At 34.6% G+C, this 26,565-nt stretch overlaps 1 protein-coding gene across 1 annotated transcript in view; it reads left to right on the forward strand.

Annotated features, from left to right (window-relative positions):
• LOC140695678 (endogenous retrovirus group K member 7 Gag polyprotein-like) overlaps positions 1-25,955 on the forward strand; it is a 448,384-nt gene extending 422,429 nt beyond the window's left edge. The window contains exon 4 of the transcript XR_012071449.1: positions 25,711-25,955. The gene's annotated coding sequence lies outside the window, so the exon portion shown is untranslated. The remainder of the gene's footprint in view (positions 1-25,710) is intronic.
• Positions 25,956-26,565: the final 610 nt, after the last annotated feature.

A 26,565-nucleotide genomic window follows, 5' to 3' on the forward strand; every position in this document is an offset into this window, starting at 1 on the left:
GAATCTGCAGGGTGAACTGGCAGACTGGAGACCCAGAGAGGAGTTGATATTGCAGCTCAGATCTGAAGGCAGCCTGCTGGAAGAATTCCCTCTTTCCTGGGGACTTTGGTCTTTTTCTTTAAGTCTTCAACTGATTGGATGAGTCCCACCCAATTATAGAGGGTAATCTGTTTCACTCATTGTCAACTGATTAAAATGTTAATCTCATCTAGAAAATACCTTCAACATCCGATGTGTTTGACCAAATACCTGGGTACTGTGGCCTAGCCAACTTGACATATAAATTCCATCACTGAACTCTCCATGTGGTTTCTCATCATTTAGTAGTCTAGCCCGAGCTTCCTTACAAGATGACAGCTGGCTTCCCAGAGAAAGTAAAATCTGTCAGACTTGAGCTCAAAAATCCCAGGACATCATTTCTGTTGCATTTTATTGGTCAGAGCAAGTCTAGCTCCTGGTTGAGCAGAAGAAAAATAGAACCACTTGGTGTGTGAGGAGCAGCATATGTGGGCAGGGAGGAGAGAAATGGTTGGTGACCAGCATCACAGTCTTCCCTCTGGCCACAGCATTTCCCTTCCCTTCTCTGAAAAGTTTCACCACATCACAGAATTAATTCTCAGGTTCTAGGTCCAGGATCTTACTGTCTAAATCAGGTACATCTGAAACTGAGGCTCTTCAGGTAAAGCTTCTCTTGACCCAGAGACTTGATCTCTCAAGAGATTAGTATAATCTCTGTGCATCCACACCCCCAACACACAATGATGAGGAAGGATTATTTTATCTCTGACAAGAGACTTAGCCAATCAGAAGAAGGGAAATGGGAAGTCAGAGCAATCACTGTCTCCTCGCATTTCTGAAATCCTACCAAGAACATGTCATAATTCTCTTAAATCTAGAGACAAGAAATGTTTCTTGAAAAGAGTCCAGTTCTCTGGATGTGATTTTCTGTTCCGTTTTTTTTCAGTAGCTCTTGATTCTGTCCTCTAAATCATGCTCCTTTTCTGTGAAACAATGGTCCGTGTTTTCTGCTGAGCAGCTTTCTCAGTCTTTTTTATGCCAGTTAAAGTTTGTAGGCCTCTTTTCATTTTGTCCAAAATGTCACACTTCCTTTTAAAACTTCGTAGTCTAATTATATTTAATTTCATTAAGTAAAAGCTATTCTCACAAATCTCTTTAGGATAGACATTTTTCTACTTGAGGCTGAGAGTCAGAATGCTACGGAGCAACATCCTTAAGACTTTTAGAACTTCTTGTCTTCCGGCTAAGTGTACCTTACAGAGATTTTACAAGAGATCTTACTACCACATTCTTGATTTGCTATTTATTCTGAGACCACGTTTTACTAGCAGGTCTCTGGATGGGCTAGTAGCTCTCTGAATTTGATCAGAGGCTATTTCTTACTCTGAGAACCTTTGGCTACCTGGAGGGGCTGACTGTGAGACAATTTTATTTTCTAACTCAGCAAGTCCCGGGTTGGACTTTGTGGCTTGAAACAACAGTCTGTTACTTCCCGTGGGCAGGGCTTGCCTAAGAAAGTCTTCTGCCCTGGGTGCTCTTGATTAGGCCCCTCAACTGTCTGCGTTTTATAGGTAAGTGGTCTAGGCTGGATGGTCCAAGAAAGTTTCAGTCACGTACCTGGCACCTCTAAGCTCATCTACATAGCTCCTACATGTTAATAATCTTGGGCTTCCTTACAGCATGACAGACTCAGATGGGTCAGACTTTTTATATGATGGCTGGTTCCAAGAGCAGGTGTTTTAAATGCATAAGACCTGCCCAGTGTGCAAGTTCTTATCAAACCATTGCTTATATGATATTTGCCAATGTCCTTTTGTCAAAGCAAGTCATGTAACTAAGCCAGAAGCAGCATAGGAGAGACCATATAAGGGTGAAAATAATACGAGGTAGCATTCATTGAGGGACACTCATGTAACAGTCTCCCTAAAACAGAGAATGATTTCATTGCCAGTTAGAAATAGATTTGCCACTTTATTCTACCTTTTCTTAGTGGTGTGGCTTAGGGAAAATTGCTGTACCTTAAGGCTTCTTGTTTGCTGCCTGTAAAATGGAAAACATGAAATGTAAATTACTGGATTTTTGTGCATATTATACACACATACACACAGAGTACCCGTATTAGTACTCAACAGATAGTTTCCACATGTTAGTGGTGTATTTGGAAGTCCAGCAGTCGGATATTGAATGGAACAACTATGGTTTTATCACATGTGAGCCAGGTTGTAATCAGAAACCAGGGCTTGCATAAGCCAACATGATTAAAGGTGAAAACTCAGAAAAGCAGGTGGACATAAGAGAAGATTAAGTCTTGGCCAAAAGCTGTTGGCTTTGGGAGAGATGGGAATTTGAGGTCAGGGCTCATGGTGGTGTGGGAATGCACAGTGATGATGATGACTTAACCAAACGTTGTCAGGATTCTATGTGGTCCAAAAAGGCAGGGTCAAGAGATTCTTATGGATCCAGTCCAGATATAGAAGCTTAGGAAGTCAGATGGATATCAAGGATCTAGGCCAGAAATCAGGATATCAAGAACCAGAATACAAGCAGTATGTTTTGAAAAATAGTTATGGGTTCCAGAGGCAAGAGGGAAATTTGATAGTTTGCAAAGCTTTTGAAGTCAAAGATTTCAAACATTATTGCAGCCCAAAGTAGAAATGAGTCTCAATACATGGGCCAATCTTGACCTACAGGTCTGGAAAATAACATCTGGTTAGAATGGGGATGGAGCAGTTAGAACCCTAGAATTCTTTTTCTAGTTGTCCCTTCAGTTTTTTCAATGAACTACTCTTTATCTACTTGAGAATGTGACGTTTTCCTAAGAAGAGACTCCCACAAAGACACTCTCAGACTGTACAGTTGTCTGTGGCACTTGTGGTACCCATATGCTCAAAAAAAGTGATGCTGTCTCTACCATCTATTGTTCCAACTGCAGAGTAGTCCGTTCTTTGGTTATAGCAGTTTTATTCCTTGAATGTGTTCTCACCCAGAGGGAAATTGGACCTACCAATGCTACTGTCTGAGGCTCAGTTGCAGAACTCAAGATTTTTCTGAATCCTTCTGAATATCTTATCTTTCCTCATGCTGATTATTATTTCAGTCTGAAAGCTTATGCTGATTTATAAAGTCACTTTGTACTTTCATTTTTCATTGAAATATTCTGAATAGAATAAAATAGAATCATTTAAAGTTACATTTAGACAAAGTAGGGTTTCTTGATTAAAAAGGAGAAATTTAAAGTGGCATTTTAAAGAAAAACATTTAAAAAAAATACAGGAATGCACATTCATGCAGTTCTTGCTGGGGAGGGTAGTTTCTTTTCCTTCCATTAGACACACTGCAAAAATTCAATTAGTTTAAAGATTTTGGTTATGAGTGCATCTTAGGAATTGATGGGGGTATTTTTAGATATTACTTATTTTATATAACATCTGATTTTTATAGGTTTTCTGAGAATTCTTAGTGCATTAGCACACAAGTATTTCTACCCTATAGTCAGTTTTATATTAGTCCAACCTTCATGTACCATTGTCACAGAGATGACTCTTAGTGGTTCTAAGCATCAGTAGTCTGAAGATCTATAGCGTTTAAATATGTAGGTTGAAATTTTAATGTCTATTAAAGCCTTTCTTTCTTTACTACCCATTTTCTGTTTTGAACCCTGGGTCTGAGGAGACTCTGCTAACTAGAGTGACCACTTGAAAAAAAGGGTGTAATTATTTTTGATAATCAAATCATCAGTTAGGAAACAAGGTGTCTACTCTCTGTTCTGATGATGCTTTATGTCCTAGACCAGGAGTCAGCAAACTTTTTCTGTTACAAGCCTGAGAGTAAACATTTTCCACTTTGTGAGCCAGTTTTTGTCCCAAATACATAGACCTACCATGTGGTGCAAAAGCAAAAAGGGTATGTTCTATTCATGATGGATCAGTGATCTATTCATAGACTTTCATTTTGAATGTCTACATTGTATGAGGGGAAAAGACAGGGCCAACTAAAAACTGTATGTGATGTGATTTCATTGGTATAAAATTTTAAAATGTATAGAGCAAACATTGTTGCAAAAACTTTTGGAAGGTTGCATCCCTTTTCCTGGCCCTCATGAGTAACACACCATTTGCAGAAGGGCTCACTGTTTTCTCCAAGCATGACTCATTCCCATATAGAAATAGTCTAGGACAGACGTCAACAAGCTACAGCCCACAGGCCTTGTCTTTTCCTCTCAGGCCTTATGGATTCAAAGGCAGAGTCTACAGATAGGTCACTGACCCAGGAGTCAACATATAATTTCTGGAGTCCCACCCCTAGTGGTGCTGGCAGGTTGGGGGAACTTCCCCTGTCTTTTGTTCAGCATTCCCTATATAAAATTGAATGTTTTGTGAAATGATTGCTGAAACTAATTGGACTTTTTGTGTTTGCAGACCTGTTTCCCTCAGTGAAGCTAACAGGGGTGGTCAGGAATCAGAATTCTAATCTTTTTCTCATTAGCACTGTGCTTGCAATAGTCCACTCCTGGAAGTCAAGTGCAAATTGAGATAAATTTCTCCTGTGAAATGATGCAATTCACCTGGAATGACCTGCCTTTTGTATACACAACCTGGTGTTGTACAGAGCACACTTTTTGCTATTGTTGATGTGACTGAGATGATATGAAGAGGTTTTAGGTTGAATTTATTTTAGATAATAATAATTAGATGTTTTACTAGTGTTTACTATGAAGGTTTGCAAAATCATTACTGTCTATAAAATTGAAGAAAATAAAAATCATTTAGTACTAAAAATTAACCTTAAAATTGCACATTAGTTGACTGTACTATGTCGTAGAAAAATATTTGGTCTATATCATACTAGTTAAGAAAAATATGACATTTCATCGTATCTTTATAAATGCTTGATGCCAAATGAGAAAATTATATAGCTTTCACCAAATGGCAACTTTTTATCATGTCAAATCTACCTTTGCAAAAATAATATTTTTAAAATGAAAAAAACAGTATGGATGAGTATGAGTTTGGGGCTTTAATGATTCCCCATTATTTGGCATTTCCAGTTCAAATAATTCACTAGCGTTTAGTCATGACTGAAAAAGATGTCTTTCAGTTTAAGATCTGGTGATTTTAAGCCGTTTGTGGGTACATCTATATTTATGCAGAAAACAATGAGATCTATCAAATGTTGAACACATTTAGAAGCATGAATTTAAAACTTTAAACCTAACACCACCCTCAATTCTCCAGGCTCTGTCTTTGACCTTCAGATTAAGGACTCCGGACTGTGACAGTTGTTTCTGTTTTCTTCTTAATTACTTATTGCATTGAAGTTTCAAAATATAATCATTCATATAAAATTTTGAAATAGGATGTTAAACAAGTTCAGTGTTGGAATCATCTGCAACCTTTCCAACAATGTCTAGAAGAAATCCCTCAATTTATTCATGGCACATATTAAAATTGGATACACAGAAATAAAACAAGCTTTTCCCAAGAATAAAATATGAAGATTAGAAAGGGTAGAATAATCATGGGAAAGAAGAAGTGAAGTTAAACTAGGTGAAGAAATCCTCCTCCCCGCCAGAAGCCTACCTGATGTGACTGAAATGGCATAGCAGAAACTTTTGGATGTGATCACTAAACCTGTGTAATTAATGTACAGAGACAAGACCAAAATGTGCAAAGAAACCAGTGATCCATTCAGTAAGCTTTCCCAGGACGAAGCATGTGCTCAAAGTGAGGCAAGCGGAAAGAAGTATGTATAGTAACTAGACATCATGAAACAGTACCATATGCCTCCCCAGTGTGCTGTGTTCAGCTTTTTTGGTGTATTTGCATTTGACTGCTCTTACTTTGTGAGAAAATAATGTGCTGGGGAAAAATTACGTCTCAACGAACAAAATGTCCCTGGTATACTGCATTAATCCCTCACATGTCAATTCTCTGTGAATTTATTTGCACATAGAAACATGTATCAGAATACCTTGTGCTTATCATGTGCCAGGCATTGATGTAAACTCTTTGCATGCTTTGTCTTATTGAATCTTCGCAATAATTGCAATGATGTGGGCACTATGGCCATGCCCATTTCACAAATGAGGAGACACATAGAAGTAAATAACTTGCCAAAGTCTGAGGAAATACGTAACAGTGTATTAGAGGTAGGAATGGATAACCCCAATTTTTAGGAAGAGGAGGAAAGTGAATTCCATCCAGTTATATCCTTAGGGAATAGGATTTCCTTTAGTTCTTTTGCAAAATTTCCTTTAGTACTTTCTCAGAGGACTTCCATGGATTCCTATCTAAAATTACCCATTCCTACCCTCCAGATTTTCTATTGACTGTCCCTGCTTTACTTTCTTCTGAACACTTGACACTGTCTAATGTTGTATATAATTCACTTATTTATTTTATTTTCTCCTCCCCGACTCTAGTGAAATTCTACAAAGGCAGGGCATGTTGTCTGTCATGACTGCAGTTCTGATATGGAACATAGGCACTCCGTAAATAATTACTGAATGTGTGAATGAATCAAATGATTGATCTTTGATAAAGGTTTGTAGTGGATCTTTAAAAAAAATTCTTGTGTGCCTTTAAAAAGAAAGTGGTGATCATGTGGAATTTGTATTAGGTCACTAATAGTGAAACGTATCATATTGAGTTAATATCATTTTTCTGTAGACCCAGTATATCTGAGGAGTGCTATGTTCATTGTCGACCTGGATTTCAGCAAGCATTTGATAAAATCTTCCTATCTTATGATTAAGATCTTCTTAACTTTTGATTAAGATGTTGAAAGGCAGTTGATGGTACCATTAGACAAAGTCATAACTAAGTGGCTGTATTCATGCATCAATGTCTGTTTAGAGAGAGGCTTCTAGTAATTGACTAGAGGATTTGGTCGTTTGGTCTCTCCTGTTCATCATTTTTGTCATTAATTTTGGTAGTGACATTAAGCATAAGGAGCTAATTCGCAGATGAGACAAAAATGGGAGGAACAGCTAGTACGTTCATTAACAAAATCAGCATACGAAAATACTTGACAGACGGAAAAAGAGAGGTAAATATAATAAAACTGAAGAAGTGAAAATATAAAAGAAAAGAGGTCCTAATTGATGCTGTTTGAGAAGCAGTAGGGAGAGAGGTGAGACCTAGTTTAACAGCAACTGGAGATTTAGGTGGTTGGAAATAAGTTTGAATCAATAACTTGATGTGAATCTCCTGCATCCCAAAATACTCATTCACTCTCAGGTTTTATGGATAGAAGTGGGTCTAAAAAAAAGAAAAAAAGGTAATGATTTGACCCTAGATTTGTGTTGGTTTTCCCCTACATAGAACTGTGATACCAATTCTGGACAATTTACCTTAAGGAAGACATTGAGAAGTTATATATTGAGACATTGAGACATATATATATATTGAGACATTACTGGTACATATTAAAAATTTGCAATACTATGAAGAGAGAAGTTAAAGCTATATCACATGAAGAACATCTAAAGCAGTAGTTCCAAACTTGTAGCCTTCAGGTGTGTTTTATGCAGCACACACAGAGGTTTAGAAACTTGAACTAGTATTAGAGGTTTCAAAGTGAATAGATGTTTCAGTAAAATATAGGTTTCTGGATTTTGCTTGTATGGAAATCAACCACGGAGATGCAGTGAATATCCCTTTGTGCTCTACTCAGCCCACCTGACTCATTTGTTTTACATTCCTGTGTAGTAGTTTGAGTGCTTGGCATCTGAAAGAAAAAACCTGGGGAAATGCATGGCCTGTAAAACAAAATTGGAGGTACAAGAGATACAAATGTATCTGCAGAGCTCTCATTGGGCAGAACAATTAAACCTAATCTGTGTGACCTCAGAGAGCTAAACACTGGTGGTAATTATAGGGAAGAAAATTCTCATTCATTAATGTAGAATTATTTTCTCACAGTGACCGGAGACTTGCTATGTTTTATTCATCTTTGGTTCATCAGTAGTGGGAAGAATTTCTGACACATACTGGCACTCAGTGATGATTACTTATTGAATAAATGAAATACAACAGGTTGTGAGTGATGCATCCCATTCCAGTAGCTGCTAGAATGTGAGCTCTTGGAGAGCTGAGATCTTTGTTCATTTTGTTTTCAGCTCTACTGAAGTAGCTAAATCAGCATAGCCACATGGTAGGTGCTCGTTAAATATTTGCAGATTCCAAGAGTAGGGATAGTCAAGGGTAGAATCATGGTCTACTTGTCAGTGCTCTAGGAAAAATCAGTTAGCTATCCATGTGGGAGGGTCATGGAATAGGGGAATATTGAACTAGGTGGAATTTAAAGCCACTTCCAACCCTGAAAGTCTTATCAGGCAAGTGACATGAAATGAGATTATGTATTTTACACCAAATATTAAACATAGTAAAAGTAAAGTACGATGTGTATGATAACAAACTTGAGAGGCAGAGCATTGAGCCAATTATTTATTTATGGCAAGGACAAGGAAATGATTTACTGGATATTTTAATTGAAATAACCAAATATTTAAGATTTTTCTAATATTTGAATATATTTTATATCTATCTTGATGTCTGTGTTTATTTTAATTTTCAGCCGTTAATCATTCCTCTGTGATGAAAATACATTTTTATCCCCTCATATTTGTACTCTAACTTATAAAACCCATGTTGCCTTGAGGTTTGGAGTGATTTGTTATTTTATCCTTCAAGGAAGCCAATAATAAATCAAACCACTGGGAACTGATTTCAATTTTCATTGTTCGGGGTAGTTACTGAAGGTAATGCTCTGAAAAATTGTCTTATAACTAACCTAGAAAATAATATTTGGAGGCCAGAATGTGACAAAGGAACAGAATTAAGTAACTAGATTTTAAATGCTTGTTGTAAAAATTCTGTGTACCTTTTATTGTGAAGCTCTAGCAATTTTAATATTCTCAAAATCAAGGAAAAGGAGAAATTGCTTTATAACCTTGAAGGAAAGAAAAATCTAAAGCCCTGATTTAGAGTGCCAGGGATGAATGTATTTAGAATGCAGTCCTGAGGAGGGGTGCAGGCTGTCTACAAAAAGCAATAGCTTATTAAATTCTGGGAAACTTTCAGTTTATTTGAAGGGGATATGGTAATTGATTTTTTGCTAAATGATATTGGTAAGGGATCAGATTTTCCTTTGAGTATTTATCTTCAGGACAAAGAAAAGCAACACAATTGTTTAAAGGTTAGTGGATATATAGTGGTGGGATTAGATATATGAATCATTATTTTTATAGCACAGATAGTGAACAATGAAGAAATTCTTGTCAAAGAGTGATATGCAAAATCTTAGAATCCTACATTATTGTCATTATCATCATCGTCATCATAATGTGTTGAAAGTACACAGCTACTATCTCTGAGGAATACTTAGCACTTTATAAATTGGCTTTTAAAAAAATCTTACTGAGTTATAGTCAGTTTACAATGTTGTGTCAATTTCTGGTGTAGAGCACAATTTTTCAATCATACATGAATACACATCATTCATTTTCACATTCTTTTTCATCATGAGCTACCACAAGATCTTGTATATATTTCCCTGTGCTACACAGTATAAACTTGTTCATCTATTTTATATATACCTGTCAGTATTTACAAATTTTGAACTCCCAGTCTGTGCCCACTCCCCTTCCCCGCTGACAACCACAAGTTAGTATTCTATGTCTATGAGTCTGTTTCTGTTTTATATTTAAGTTCATTTGTCTTCTTCTTCTTCCTTTTTTTTTTTTTAGATTCCACGTATGAGTGATATCATACGGTATTTTTCTTCCTGTTTCTGGCTTACTTCACTTAGAATGACATTCTCCAGGGACATCCATGTTGCTGCAAATGGCATTATGTTGTCGGTTTTTATGGCTGAATATATAAATTGGTTTTAATTAGTTTTTACAGCTTCCTCATAGGGTATGGTGAACAGATAGCTTTAACCCTAATTTCAGATGCAGCCTTAGGTAAAATAGTGATAAAAGCACTATTTTATTTCAATGACTTTTCTGCTTGCTCAGACCCCTCCTCTTTGCACAGCACAGTATCTTATTTCTCCTTTATTGATTTAAGGAGAAAATACTTGAGATTTTATATTTTAAAAATGTAAAATGGAAAATTTCAAACATGTGCTAAAGTAGAGAGAATAGTATAATACACCCTAAGCACTCATCAGCAAGCTTCAATAATTCTCAATACACAGAGAATTCTTATTTCATCTGTATCCCCACCTACATTTCCCTTTACTAGGATTGTTTTGAAGCAAATCCAACACATAGTATTACTTCATATATAGGTATTTTAGTATGTGTCTGAAAGTAGGCTTTAAAAAAAATAACTCAGTATCATTAAAACATCTGCAAGTCTTCCTGACAATTTCTTAATATCAAATTTCCTTGATTTTTAAAATATTTTTTAAGTTTTTTTTGAAATGAGTTCCAAACAAGGTTAATAGACTGAAACTATTGTGTCTTAATTCTCATTTAGACTATAAATTTCTCCCTCCCCGCCGCCCCTGCAGTTTTTTGTAGACAAAACTAGGTCATGTAGGGCATAGAGTTTCTCACCAATTGGATTTTGCTGACTGCATCCCTGTGGTGCCGTTCAACAGTCACCTGTCCCTTGAATTTTCTGAAATCAGTAGTTAAATCGAAGGCTTGATGAATGCCTTACATATCATTATTTTGGGAGAATAAATATATTGTGAAATGTAGTTTTTCTCAAATTTTTATTTACTAAAGATATGAAATACTAACTGTAATTATTTTTGATGCTTTTGTTGTTTTACCACATCTAATTCTTTCTTCGTAGCCTCAGTCTCTTCCCCTTAGACTTCGTACGTTTGTGTCCCTTCCTATGCCTCCTATTTCTACCTCCCTTTCTTTGAAACTTTTGCTTCCTATTCACCTTCATGTTTCTTGCTAGTATTGTGGGTGGAAGGAGGTGAGGAAGTCAGGATACAAAGGATAGTGTTGGGGTGGTAAGTCAGGGAAGTGGTCACATCTTCTGTCAGAATGCAGTGATATTCACTAGTCAGTTCTTTGGCTTCAAGTTGTAGGTTATATATAATTAGATTTGAATGTGGATAATTTAGATAACCCTAAGAGAACAACCTAAAGATAATCATTATGATATATTTCCATCTAGTCTCTTAGTAGTGTATGTGTGTGTGTGTTACAAATTTTGAGAACATGCTGTATATATCTATTAGCTCCTGTTTTTCCATTTGACAGAAGGCTGTCTAATTTTCTTCAATAAATTCTTTTCAGCAGGTAAGTAAGTATTTATTATACAGATATATTTCTAAGGTCATTTTGTTTGGCTGGACAATTTTTGGTTGTCCCAAAGTTTTCACCTTTAATCGTGTTACAAGTAGTATTCTTATTCAAGTGTGGAACTACATTGCTGACAACCATCTTAGGTTAATTTCCAGAGAAGTGGTATTCCAAGGTAAGGGACATGAATGATGTTTAAGGCTCTTAATGTACACTGCAAAGTGACTTTCCAGAAAGTTCTCTTCATCTTTTATTTCTCTAGTTGGTCATGTAAGCTCTTAATTAATCATAGCATTACTATCATTAAAAAAAAGTTTTGAACATAACTGTGTCAAAAATGGGAACGTAGTAATTTCATGGGAATTTATTATTAGTAGAAGTATGACCTAATTTTTTTCCTGTGAATTGTTGTTTATGTTCTAAGCTAGTTTTTTCCATTGAGAGAATAGTGGTTTCCATACTAACTTGTAAAAGAGCATTAAGGATATTGATCATTTGACATACCAGGTGCTAATTACTTTTCAATTCATAATTTACTTGAAGTGTTGTTTATTTTTATACATGAAAATTTCCAATATTTAAAAACTTATTTCATTTGTGATTTCTTCTGTTGTTACGGTTTTGTACACTTCCCCATCCCAAGGTCAATTAAATGTTTACTGACATTTCATTTTTATGGCTTACTTTTTGTGTTAAAATACACATAACATAAACACCATCTTAATGGTAATTTTTAACTGTACAGTGATGTTAACTACATGCACATTGTCGTGCAGCAGGTCTTTAGAGCATTTTTATCTTGCAAAGCTGAAACTCTGCGCCCATTGAACAACAAATCCCCTTCTTCCTTCTCCCTAATCTCTGGCAATCACCACTGTACTCCCTGTTTCTCATAGTATGACTACTTAAGATAACTCTTAAAAGTGAAATCATTCAGTATTTGACATTTTATGACTGATTTATTTCACTTAGTATATAATATCCTCAAGGTTCATCCATGTAACACTTGACAAGATATTTTTTTAAAGGCTGTAAAGTATTCTATTGTATATGTAAATCATATTTTCTGTATCTGTTAACCTGTTATGGACATTTTGTTTGCTTTCTCTTCTTGGCTATTGTTAGTAGTGCTGCTCTGGACATCAGCATGCAAATAACTCCTTGAGATCTTGTTTTCAGTTCTTTTGGATACGTACCAAGAAGTGTGGTTGCTAGGTCATAAGACAGTTCTGTTTATAATTTTTCAGGAAATTCCATAATATTTTCCAAAGCAGTTATACCATTTTACAATCTCACCAACAGTTCACTAGTGCTCCAATTTCTCCACATCCTTGCCAACACTTGTCATTTTGTCTTTTTGATAGTAGCCATTCTAATGTATGCGAGGTAACATCTCATTGCGGGTTTGATTTGAATTTTTTCCAATGATTAGCGATGTTGAGTATCTTTTCATATAGTTATTGGCCATTTGTTTATCATCTCTGGAGGAATGTCTATTCAAGTCCTTTGCCTGCTTTTTAACTGAGTTATTTGATATTTTGTTGTTGAGTTTTAGGTATTCTTTATATATTCTAGATATTAACCCTTTATCAGATATAATACTTGCACATATTTTCTCATTTTACTTTGTGCATCTTCTACTGCTTTACTTTGTGCATTTTCTTTGTGGTTACCATAGGGATTACATAAGACATCTTACAGTTATAACAGAATCTATCTTCAGTCATATACATAAATGCTACTTATTTACATCCCCCTTACAGACACTTTATGTTATCAATTTTATAGATTACATATTTTTATATTTTGTGTACAGTAACAGTTTTATAGTTATTATTTTCTTCTGCTTTTATCTTCTAAATTGTACACCAGAATTTAAATTGATTTGTGAACCACAGAATTCTGTATTTGTCTAAATATTTACCTTTACCAGAAAGCTTTATATTTTCATATGATTTTGTGTTGCTGTCTAGTGTCCTTTTGTTTCACCTTGAAGGACTCCCTTTAGCAACTCTTGTAAGGCAGGTCTAGTAGTGATGAACTCCCTCAAGCTTTTTTTTAATCTGAGAAGGTCTTTATAGCGTCTTTATTTTGGAGGACAATTTTGCGAAATATAATATTCTTATTTGGCAGGATTTTTCTTTCAACATTTTGAGTATATCATCCCACTCTCTTCTAGCTTGCAATGTTTCTGCTGAGAAATTCACTGACAATCTTATGGGAGCTCCCTTCTCTGTGATGAGTCTCTTTTCTCTTGCTGCTTTCAAGATATTCTTTGTGTTTGACTTTTCACAGTTTGATTATAATAGACTTCTTCGAGTTTAACTTAGTTTGAGCCCTTTTTTGTTCTTGAATTTGGATCTCCATTTCCTTCCTTAGAACTAGGAAGTTTTCAGCCATTATTTCTTCAAATAGCTCTCTGCCCCTTTCTCTCTTTCTTCTCTTTCTGGGACTCCCATATTGTATATATTAGTCTATTTTATGATATTCCATAGTTGCTTAGAGTTTCTTCAATTTTTAAAATTCTTTTTTTTATTTTTGTTCCTGTAATAGAATAATTTGAAATGGCCTGCCTTTGAATTTGCTGATTCTTTCTTCTGCTTAAGTCTATGTTGAATCCCTTCAGTGATTTTTTTTTTAACTCAGTTATTACATTCTTCCAAAATTTCTGTTTGGTGCTTTTTTTTTTTTAATAGTTTCTGTCTCTTTGTTGATATTCTCATTTTGCTCATACACCATTTTCCTAATTTAATTTATTTGTCCAGCTGTGTTCTCTTACAGTACAATGAACTCGTTTAAGACTATTATTTCAAATTTCTTTAGGTTGTTCATAGATCTCTATTTCTTTAGGGTCAATTTCTGGAAATTTATTTTGCTCTTTCAAGAGCCCATGTTTCCCTGTGTCTTTGTGTGCTTTATGTTTTGCTGTTATTTGTGCACCTGAAAAAACAATTACCTCTCTCAGTCTTTATAGATTGGCTTTGTAAACAGGAAGAAGACCTTCACCAGCTGGCATGGCTAGAAATTCTAGGGGCCTCTTGAACCTTTTCTGATGATGCATCTTCTCTGGACTTGGGCATGTAATTTCTCGATTAGTGAAGTTTCCCAGTTTCTTTTTCAGGAGCTTATATTCTCTTGTTCCCACTGGTGTCTGTCTGCAGTACTGAAGGTTCTCTAGCACTGCTGAGCTCTCTTTTGTTCTAACTGACCCCACACATCCCAAGTATTCTGGTTCCCCATCTCTGCTCCAAGTCAGGTGTGACAAAAACTAGTTCCTTGGGCTGTTCCCCCCACCACACACACAAAAGGTGTAACACTGAATGTACATCCCACTTTTCTCTTTCCCTCCCCTCTACAAAACAAACAAACAAACAAACAAACAAACAAACATACAAACATGAGTTGGGCTTTTTCTCCCATTTGCACCAAGCTGTGCTGTCTTGGGAGATGCGCTATCACATTTGAGATGAAATGGCTTTTTTTTTTACCCATTTCAACATGGCTGGTTTTGGCTTTGAGCTTACCTGGTTATTGCAACTTCTTAACTTATTTCTGGAGTCCTTATAAAAGCTCTTTGTACTTCATATTTTTTTTAAGTTGGTATCTCTCTTGGGGAATGAAGTCTGGAGCTTCCTGTTCCATGGTCTTGCTGATGTTACTGTATGGCTTATCTTTTTATATTTAGTATTTTTAATAGTTAACATTTTTATTCCCTCTTACATGGTCTACATAGCCACTTTCCCCAATACTTACATTATTGGTCCTCCCCCATTAGTATTTCCTTTAGCACGTATTAAGTTCTTAGGATATTGTGCTGTACACCAGATATTGACATATTGTAACTGACTATAATTAAAAAAAATTTAGGGGGATAAAAGAGAAATATTTAAGAAAATTCTGTGTTGTTTCATTGATCTTTCTGTGATTATTTGCAATTACCAAACTGTTTTTGTTATGTAGTTTGATAATATAATTTACATGTAGTAGGGAAAGACCATCCTCATATTTTTTATTTTAAAAATATTCTTTTTATTGTAATCTCTTTTTTTCTTTTAGTTGAAGTCCTCTTCAATACTCTCAAAAGAAAAAAAAATGAGTTTTTTTTTTTTTTGCAATAGTATTAAGCCTAGAAAATAATTGCAAGGAATATCAAGCTTGATTACATAAGTCTTGGGAAATTTATTTAGATCTCTTAATACAGGCAAACTTCATTTTATTGTGCTTTGCTTTATTGAACTTCTCAGATGTTACTTTTTTTTGTTTTTTGTTTTTTTTTCACAAATTGAAAGTTTGTGGCAACTCTGCATTGAGTAATTCTATAGGTACTGTTTTTCCAACAGCATTTGCTCACTTCATGACTCTGGGTCACATTTCATTAATTCTTGCAGTATTTCAAACTTTTGAATTATTAGTTATACTTGTTATAGTGATCTGTAATCAGTTACCTTTGATGTTACTGCTATAACTTGCTGAAGGCTCAGATATTTTAGCAATGAAGTATTTTTAAATTAAGATATGTACATTTTTTACACATAATACTATTGTGTATTTAATAGACTACAGTATAGTATAAGCATAACTTTTATATGCACTGGGAAGCTGAAAATTCATGTGATTCACTTTATTGCAGTATTCACTTTATTGTGGTGGCCTGGAGCTGAACCCAAAATATCTCCAATGTATGCCTATATAAGTTCCACTTGTCTCTTTTTAAGCCGATTCCTAAACTTTTTTTTTTAATAAATGAGATTTTTTCCCATTATAGTTTTAACAGTAGCTCTTTGCTTTTATAAAGGAAAATCTTTTGCATATTTTACTTTATAACTGAACAAATGTACTTGACCTTTCTTTCTATAAGTACTTTTCAGTTGATTTTTTTGGTTTCCCACATTAAACCAGGTTTTAATCAAATAATTATAACAGTTTCTTCATCTTTTTCATAGTTTTGTGTCTCTTATTTCTCTTTCCTTTATTACTGAATTGGCCAGAAGTTTTTGAAAAATGTGGGCAATGTTGCATTTGTGTTAAAACCAAGAGCTTTGGTGTCAGATAAACCTAGTCTGAAAACCTGGCTTTACCATTTACTAATAGTGTCACTCTAATCACCCTAAAGTGGGAGTTAAGTGGCAAACTAACCTCTCTCAGCCTCATTTTCCAAATCTGTAAAATGGGAATAATAACAGTCCTTTGTGCACTTTTTTTTTATGAGGATCAAGTAGCTACCCATATAGAACAGGTAATACAATAAATATCATTAATGATGCTAAATAAAAGAAGTGGTGAAGAGCATTCTTGTATCATTCCTTATTTTAATAAAAGTAAACCGTATGTTTCACCATTGACTATAACATTGAATGTAAAAATATAAAGATTATTTTGACCCAGAGTTTATATATCAATGAAATACTTTATAAGTTACTCGAAACCAAAGCCAAGGGTGAAAGCATGATTTCTGGCTCCCTCCATGGTGAGAGGGAATTTGGCATTACTTTATCTCCCTTTTTCTCACTAAGCCTCAATCTTTATTAGTTTTTTTCTACAGACCTATTTTATTATTAAAAATATAACTTCTCTTAAATGATGGTTTCAGTTTTCATTTTTGTGTTTGTAAATATATTTTTATTAATATTGGTATTTAAGTATAACTTGAAAATGAAAACAATCAGTCTTTGTGTTCCCCTTAATGTTGTGATTTGGCACCTGATTACTCAAGGGAGAGATTTTTTTCAGTGAGAGAATAAGCCAGCTAAATTTTAACCTGCTTTTCAAGAAGACATAATTTCAGGGGCCAGATAAACAATGTTCGCTGTTTTGTTTTTGTGGTTTGTGATTCTATTACTGTGTATATCATTGTGAAGTAAATAATTGATAGAAATCACATTTTTCTTTAAATTTTCTTTCCTTTCTCTGCTAACAAGCTAAAACCTACTTCATTTTTCAAGGTCACTCAGGGAAAGTACAATGCTATTTACAGAAGGTTAACTGAATCCTAGAGTTTCAGACAGACTTTCATCTTGATGAGCATATGCAATAGAATATTACTGATGAGAACTTTCTCTATTCCTTTTTAAAAACTTTTTAGAAGTTTTGATGAGTGAACTATAGGAAGTGAATTTAGAAAGACTCCAGTGATTTCTGTCTCTTCTAATCAGTTTGAAATCACATCATATATTTGGATTATGCTCTGTGGATGTGTGAGCGCTATCTGCTATCTTTGCATTAACCTGGGGTGGAAATTTTATTTTCTTATGGAATTCATTTTTGCAAGAGTACCTCTTCTATATTGGTATAAAAATATCCATTTGCAAATGGGTTGTGTTAGTTTAGTACAATGCTTTTTTAGTACAATGCTCTTTTAGTACAACCCTCTTTTCAATTTTAAGAGACGGTGGGTATTTGTTTTTTATTACCTTGACTTGCGACTTTCCTGTAAGATTATTTGAGCAAACTTACCATTGGATTTTAACATAAAATAAATATATATGTATATATATATAAATGAGTAATGAGATAAGGGGAAAAATCATTTGGTGTAAAGTTGAGGAATCTTAAAGTGTATTTTCAGTTATTGTGTTAGTGTCTTGTAAACAATTCATGGAGACATAGAATAAAATATATATGTATATATATGTGTATATGTATATATGTATAATGTCTACTGTTGTATATAGTTCTTTTAGATTGTGAGCATGATCTTCAATTCATTGCAACAGTAACCTATTAAACTATCCTGGTTCTTAGAGTGTTGGCTCAGTTTTCAAAAATTGTCTTGTATATATTACAAATTCAGGCATAGGGAAACTTTACTTTTTCAGAGCTTAATTTTACAGGAAACTAATTAGGCAGGAATAAGGAGTGTAACATTGGAAGTAATAAAAAAAAAATCTTCAGCTTATTCTGCCTTCTTCCTGAAAATCCATGCAATATTTTACATGCTTCCTTTTGCAATGCTTTATGTAGCATAGGTACTCTGGAGGAACTGGGTACCTGAAATCTTTCACTCTTATCTTTAAAATTTAGGTGAATGTACTTATTATAAGGATTATATTTGAAGAAAGTTTCAAACATGAGAACAGAGCAAAGCAATTTGATAGCTCAAGTCCTGGAATTTTAAAAGAAATTCTTTATTATGGGCTGCAGCCTCTACCTAATTTGTATTAGCAGTTAACAACAACAACAAAAAATACAAGTAATACCAAATCTAATACTATTTCCCCATTTCCCAGTTTCTTACAGTTGAAAGTATGGAGGTCAAGTTTGTTTACTTTCTTCATTCATGCCTTCAACAAGGTTTATTTTGCATATGTTTTGTCCCAGGCACTGGCTGAGTGGTGGAGGTATAAAAGTTGTTACAGCATACTCCTGTTCTTCCAGGGGTGTCCAAGCTAACACAGGGAATGGACACATAAGCAAGTCATTTCACTACAATTGGCAGGCTGAAGGCTGACTTGGGGTCATAAATAAAAAGGCAGAATTTATTTGTATTCATTGTCTTGACAAGTCTCATATATAAGTTCTCTTTCTCATTAAATCTGTCACCTACCGATCTGGACTGACCTGCCTCTTTCTTTGGCCTGTCCTTACCCTTGTGTACAGGGGCCAGTTTCAGATTTCACCTGGGAAGCTTCGTGGTTTTGAACCAACAGTGTATTGGGTGAGAAGAGAAATGGTTGAGGATAGTGTCTTGATTGAAGAGACAGTTAACAGAGGATCTGGCAATGAGACCAAACAGAACTGTTTGGAGAAGTAGACAGGGCACAAAAAGAAATACTGAAATATGAGGTAATCGTACCTCTTAGTTTGCTAGAAACTGTTCAAGTTCTCTCTTTTTTTAAAAAATTGAAGTATAGTCAGTTTACAATGTTATGTCAATTTCTGGTAGTTTTCTCCTTTGGTCGATGTTTCTGGCCAGCAGCCTCATTCACTCATAAGAGTGTTCACTCTACTCATGTACTCCTAAAGAACCCTAAGTCCTCTGTTACAGCTCTTATCACACGTTGGTGATAATTTATCTTCCTTTCCCATGAACTGTAAGCAAGAAACGTGTCTAATTCATCCATATTTCCAGTATCCCACGCAAACTTGCAAAGATGTAGATACTCAATAAATGTTTAATTAAGGAGTTACTCAGAAAAGAATGATGTCATGATTAAGAAAACTTGACCTCAAAAAGTAGAGATATATATATATATATAAAAAATAGAGTGCTAGCTGTAACAAGGAGACCCCACATTTCAGTGGCTTTCCACAACAGAAAATTATTTGTGGTTCACGTAGCCCAAATTAAGTGTTTTTGATTGGCAAGTGGCTGTTCTCTAAACAGTGACTTAGGAGCCATGATTTCTTCCATCTTTTGTCTTCACCATCTTCAATATATGGTAAGGGGTTCCAGAGGGGAAGAGAAATGAGGGATTGTACTCACAGCTTTTATGGGCCAAGTGTGAAAGTGGCACCCATTTCCTTGGCCTATAATCCATCACATGTAATGTAATACCATTGATGTGTCTACATCTACTTGCAAGGGAGGTTGGAATGTGGTCTATCTAGCTGGTGCCCAGAAAGAATCAATCTCTCCTTCAGGGCCAATGCCTATACATTTTAAGATAATATTGCTTTAAAATGTATATATATATATATGTATGTATATATGTGTGTATATATGTATATGTATGTGTATATATATAATATGAAACATCAAAAATTCTGAGATTATCAGCAAACACAGTGATTTATTTAACACAAGTTATATTATGTCCCCACACCAAAGGCCTTATTAAGTGGTTTTCTACCTACTTTAGAAGGAAAAAAGAGAACAAAGAAAGTAATTAAATATCTTTCATGTAAACTAAAGAACACAGTAATCATGATTACAACAGAAGGAGAAACAACAACATATTTAACACTCACTCATTCATTTTAACTCTTAATTCCTGAGGAATTGCTTGCTTTAGGCATACCTTTCATAGAGATACTCATCCTAACAGTGGAAAGATTTAAAGTTATTTTTCTGACAGCTCTTCCAAATAAGTTGGTTAATTATTGAAGAGAATTTCATTTTATTACAAACTCACAGGTTTGTATTAAACTCATTCAAATATTTTAGCATTTTTTCTTTTGATATGGCATATGTTGAAGCTAAATAAGAGAAATTTTTGAGTCCCATGAATATCAAGTTGAATGCAGTTTCATTTTTTGTTATGACTTTTATTATACTCTTTAATTCAACATAGTACATTTTAATAGAGAGTATAGAAAGTAGTAATAAACAAAAGTATGAAAATCACCACCAGCACCATCAATCACCCAGAGAAAGCCATTTTCGATAACTAGGATATATCCTTCAATAATTTTTCTATAGATATAATATGTGATGGTTTTTGGTTTTATTTTAGTGTTGTGTTACAAAAATGAGATCATATTATAATGCGTTTTTCCCACTTGACATTATATCATGAACATAATCACATATTCTTCTGCATTATTTAAATAGTCTCATAGTATTTCATAATATGACATATCAAAATTTATCAAAAGCCAATCCCTCAGTATAACAATTAGATTACGTCCAGTTATTTGTTATCATAAATAGGCTGCAGCGAACATCTTTGTTGTTGACTCTTTGCCAAACTGTCTTACTGGAACATGTCTAAAATGTCAAAACCATTAGTTCCCAAATTTAAGTACACATGAGAATCATACGGAGACTTACTCAGACTCCCAGGCCCTAATCATAGAAATTCTGATTAGGCAGATCTGGAATAGGGCCTGCAAGTCTGAATTTTAGTAAATACCTTCTGCAATTCTCATGCAAGAAGTTTCAGCATGACTTTTTGTGAGATAATGCCTTAGAGGTGTTAATAAATACTGTCTTTTCCCTTGATCTCTTGCAAAAAATGCCACTTCCCTACAATAACATGAATTATATATTGTCCTGGATTCAGTTCTACATTTCTTAGCAAAATAAGGCCATCTGACCTCTTGCTTTTGACTTGGTAAAGTTGTTCTATTTTTTTTTTTTGAAGTATCATCAAAACACATTGATCTGGGACTTTTAGAAAGCCATTTGTTATTGCTGTTTTTAAATAGAAACATTAGGATATAGGCATCTACAGCTTTATCGTTTTTATTATCAAGATAAAAATGCTGCACTTTAGTGTTAATAGAGGTTGTCCTCCCCAAAGAAGGTTCCTCATGAGGTGGTTTTATCGAAAAGAGAATGTCACAAACCTTCAGTCTTTTGTCATATAATCTGGATTATGGAAAGCATTCTTGCATTTGCAATGCTATCTTTATAAAAAGATGTTAACTTTGTCCAAATACATTCAGTGTTTAGCTCTGCTGGCCTCATCTTTTGTTCTTCTTTTCTGTGTTTATCCCAAAGAAGGATATCTACATCCTTTTTTTTTTAAGTATGTTAATTTTTTATTTTTAAACATTTTTTATTTATTTATAATCATTTTACAATGTTGTGTCAAATTCCAGTGTTCAGCACAATTTTTCAGTCATACATGGACATGTACACACTCATTGTCACATTTTTTTCTTGTGAGCTACCATAACATTTTTTGTATATTTCCCTGTGCTATACAGTATAATCTTGTTTATATATTCTACAATTTTGAAATCCCAGTCTATCCCTTCCCACCCTCCACCCCCGTGGCAACCACAAGTCTGTATTCTATGTCTATGAGTCTATTTCTGTCCTGTATTTACACTTTGTTTTTTTGTTTGTTTGTTTGTTTGCTTTTGTTTTTGTTTTTTAGATTCCACATATGAGCAATCTCATATGGTATTTTTCTTTCTCTTTCTGGCTTACTTCACTTAGAATGACATTCTCCAGGAGCATCCATGTTGCTGCAGATGGCGTTATGTTGTTGATTTTTATGGCTGAGTAGTATTGCATTGTATAAATATACCACATCTTCTTTATCCTTACACCATATACAAAAATCAACTCAAAATGGATCGAAGACTTAAACATAAGACAAGATACAATAAACTTCCTAGAGGAAAACATAGGCAAAACATTATCTGACATACATCTCAAAAATTTTCTCCTAGAAGAAATAAAAGCAAGAATAAACAAATGGGACCTAATGAAACTTACAAGCTTCTGCACAGCAAAGGAAACCATAAGTAAAACAAAAAGACAACCTACGGAATGGGAGAAAATTTTTGCAAATGAAACCGACAAAGGCTTGATCTCCAGAATATATAAGCAGCTCATACGACTCAATAAGAAAAAAATAAACTACCCAATCCAAAAAAATGGGCAGAAGACCTCAACAAGGATATCTACATTCTTAAGTCATTAACTTCTCTTGAGAAATCTGTGAGGCAGATTATGACCTGTTAGCGGTCCCAGAGTGGCTTGAGTTTGCAGGTCTGTCCTTAGAGGAACACACAGAACTGCACAAACCCACAGAGGCTCACTTTCTCAGCCTAAAAGTGAAGAATGCTACATGTGCACTCATGTTCTCCCTTCTTTTTCTGTATTTGCCACTTCACTCAACATTGATTTTGCCATTGGCTGTTCTAAAATCAGAGTATTTCAGAACTGAAAGTGGTCTTAAGATTCATTTTGTACAACCTCTTGATTTGACATCTAAAGAAGCCAAAGCCCAGCAAGGTTAAAGTGACTTCTTGATACCACATAAGTAATTAGTGACAGAATCAGGCCTAGAATATCTATCTCCTGATGTAATCAACAAGGATTGTCATTAATTTCCAGTGTTTATGTAGGACTGTCCTGGTCTCCGTTTGTGTTTTTTTTTTTTTAAAGACAATGTGAGGCATATTAAATTATAATCAGTTAGTGTATGTTCTGTTCTTTTCTAGTAGTATACACCTTGCCAAAGACCATACTTGTTAGAGGTAGTTCAGGGTAGTTGTTATTAGTTTCAGCTTTAATTAAAAGAGATTTGGGTTTGGCTCTTGGCTTGTAGGGTGATCAGTCCTCCTAGTTTGCTTAAGACTGGTGGGTTTCCCCAAACATGGATTTGAAGTGCGACAAGCAGAAAGTCCAAGGCAAACTGGAATGTTGGTTACCTTACTAATCATGTGGCTGTGTGACCAAGGCATGCCATTTTAAATGTCTCTGTTTCTTTTTATGTAAAATGTAAGAACTAGTAGAACTTCACCCAGAGGATTGCAGTGAAAATTAAATGATATGCTATATTTAATACAGCACTCAATAAACCCAGCACTTGATAAGAACTCAGTGAATACTAGCCATTATTATTAATTTTTTTCTAGTTTTGTTGAGATATAATTGATACACAGCAGTGTATAAGTTTAAGGTGTACAGCATAGTGATTTTTACCTAAAAATATCTTAAAATGTTTACCACACGTTAAGTCAACATTCATCATCTTGTGTAAATTCAAAAAGAAAATGAAAAAGAAAAAATATTTTCCTTATAATAACTCTTAGGATTTACTCTCTTAATAACTCTCATATAGACCGTACAGCAATGTTAACTATAGTCATCGTGCTATACATTACATCCCTAGTACTTATTTATTTTATAAATGGAGGTTTGTACGTTTTAACCATTTTTATTCAGTTTCCCCTCCCTTACCCCCACTTCTGGTTACCACAAATCTGACCTCTTTTCCTATGAGTTTTTTTTAGATTCCACGTCTGAATGAGATCATACAGACTTATTTTTCTCTGTCTGACATTTCACTTAGCGTAATGCCCTCGAGATCAATGTATATTGTCTCAAGTGGCAGAATTTCCAGTTTTTTAAAGCTGTTACTATTATTAATGTTGTTTTGCACAGCAAGTCATTTCCTCAAAGCACAGATTCTCAGTCTAGATCTTCATATCTAGGATTTGAAATAAATTAACTTTGTTTTTAGCTTTGACCTCTTCTTTACCTTCTCAGTGCCTTTTTTTTTTTTTGGTTCTATTTATCCATGAACTTAGACAATAAAACCCAAGGCTGAGTAGAATCCACCATTGCATTGCCTTCCACATTTTTCGAGATATAAATCAGAAAGAGACAGATTTTCTGTCTGGAAAACAATATGAATGAATGCAATATCAAAGGCAGCATAGTGCTATGAAAAGATAAAGGAAATTAGCGTGGATTATAATAATAATAGCTGCCATTCTGTTGAGTGTAAACTCTGTGCCAGATATTAGTACCTCAAATATTTCCTCTGTCTGCTCCAGACAATGACTCTGAGAAGTAAATATTATTATTATCCTCAATGTTCCAATGGAGAATCAACCTCAGTGAGCCTTAGTTGCTTGTCCAAAGATAGTAGTACAATAAGAAGTGCAGCAAACTTTCAAAACACTTTTGCAAAATGTGGACTCTGTAAAGGCAGTGCACTTTTAACTTATAACCAACAGGTTAATTTTGGAAAAAATACTTTGCCTCTCTGGGCTTGTTTCTTTACCCTGTAAAACTCAGAAGGCAAGGAAACTGCCATTTATGACTGCTTATCACATCACATACATGATCTCTTTAATTCTTGTGGGTAAACATTATTCCCATTTTTATAATAAAGAAACAGAAACCTTAGGGAAATTAAGCAACACTCTGCAAACCCAACTAATAAAGTGGCAATGCAAGGATTCTAAAACTCAGCATGTTATCTGATAACATTTGGTGGCTCTATCATTCTGAGCACGTAAGTAAAATAAACATTGCTAGAATAGACTTTCCAACCACTTGGTAATAATTATTACTGATATAACAGTATATTTTTTGACTAGAATCAAAATATTACATTTTCTTCTTTATTCTAGACTTGATTTGCCTTTGCATGTGCAAAGGTAGCAAGATAATAAAGATCTAATTTGCAAAATTCAGCTGTGATTTAAGTGAAAGTTTACTAGGTACTCAGATTTTCTTTTCATGTCTGTTTTTTATGCCCCTCACAAAGCCTTATTATAAAATTTTGCAAAGAATATCTGAGTAACATGTGAGGTATGAAACCATGTGTTACAAACACGGTCCTAAGTATATTTGTATTCATTTTCTTCCCCTTTCTTCATATATGCATGGATATGTCATATGTCAAAGTACATATATTAAAATGAAATTTATGCAGTTCACTTCATAGATGGTAGAAAGATGTTTCAATTTACTCTTATTTCATGGAATTCATTAACAAAGCTCATAAATTCTATGATATTGGAAATGTCAGTGAACTGTAACAGCCGAGTCATATTGAAATATCCTGGTGGACAGCTAAGACTATTTTAAAAATAAATCTAGATTTCAGCCATTAGTTCTAGCCTTTTCACCAAATATTTTTTCTGTTAATGCCATTGCTTTCTAGTTAGCATTTTTCATGGAGAAGTTTCCCTTAATTTTTTTCTCCAAAAGTGTAAAGCCATCATGTAATGTTAAATCCTGGGGCTTGTGTTCATTGCTATACTTTGTGTAATTTTTGCCTCAGGCCTCTGAGGAAACACTGCATTCCAGTAATGAAGAGGAAGACCCTTTCCGAGGAATGGAACCCTATCTTGTTCGGAGACTTTCTTGTCGCAATGTTCAGCTTCCCCCTCTCGCCTTCAGACAGCTGGAACAAGCTGACTTGAAAAGTGAATCAGAGAACGTTCAAAGACCGACCAGCCTCCCTCTGAAGATTCTACCATTGATTGCGATCACTTCTGCAGACTCCAGTAGGTGAGTCACTTTGGGCGACATTTCCCCATTTTATATTTTTGATGATGATTGTTATCTGTGGTCTTTGCATTTTGTGGCTCATTGCTTGATTTGAGTGGGAGGAACATGGGGTTTCTAGAGCCAAAAGAAAGAAGGGTGATTTTTCTCAGGTAATGTTTCTATCTCTGCAGGGGGAGACATTTTGTCAAATTGTTTTACAAGGAGGATTTGAAAAGGTATTGATGAATGATAGTGAGCATCTGGGAAAGAGAACTTGGTCTTGGAAGATTAATATTGGTCATAGGTGATTTAATAGAAAATTTCTTAACAAATGAGAACTAATGGACAAATTACCATGTAGTTATACATCTCTGGAAATAGTAGGCAATATTCATTGATGCAAAATGAATTTGGAATCAAGAATAGGTTGTACTATAATTAGGACCAAAGGAAATATGCAATTATAGTCATGAGCCTAGTAATTTGGCCTTTAACATTTTCAGGTGTTGCTTATTAGAATAATGTTTCAGTTCCTAGCATAAGGTGGTTTTATTCTGCATCAGACAGTGAGAGCTCCATAGTATAACATTTGTATTTCATGCTTTGCAGAGTATTTGGGTTTTTATTCTTTTCCTGTTGTTTACCA

Source organism: Vicugna pacos, chromosome 3 (assembly GCF_048564905.1).
Source record: "Vicugna pacos chromosome 3, VicPac4, whole genome shotgun sequence".
In the NCBI taxonomy this organism is placed as follows: Eukaryota; Metazoa; Chordata; class Mammalia; order Artiodactyla; family Camelidae; genus Vicugna; species Vicugna pacos.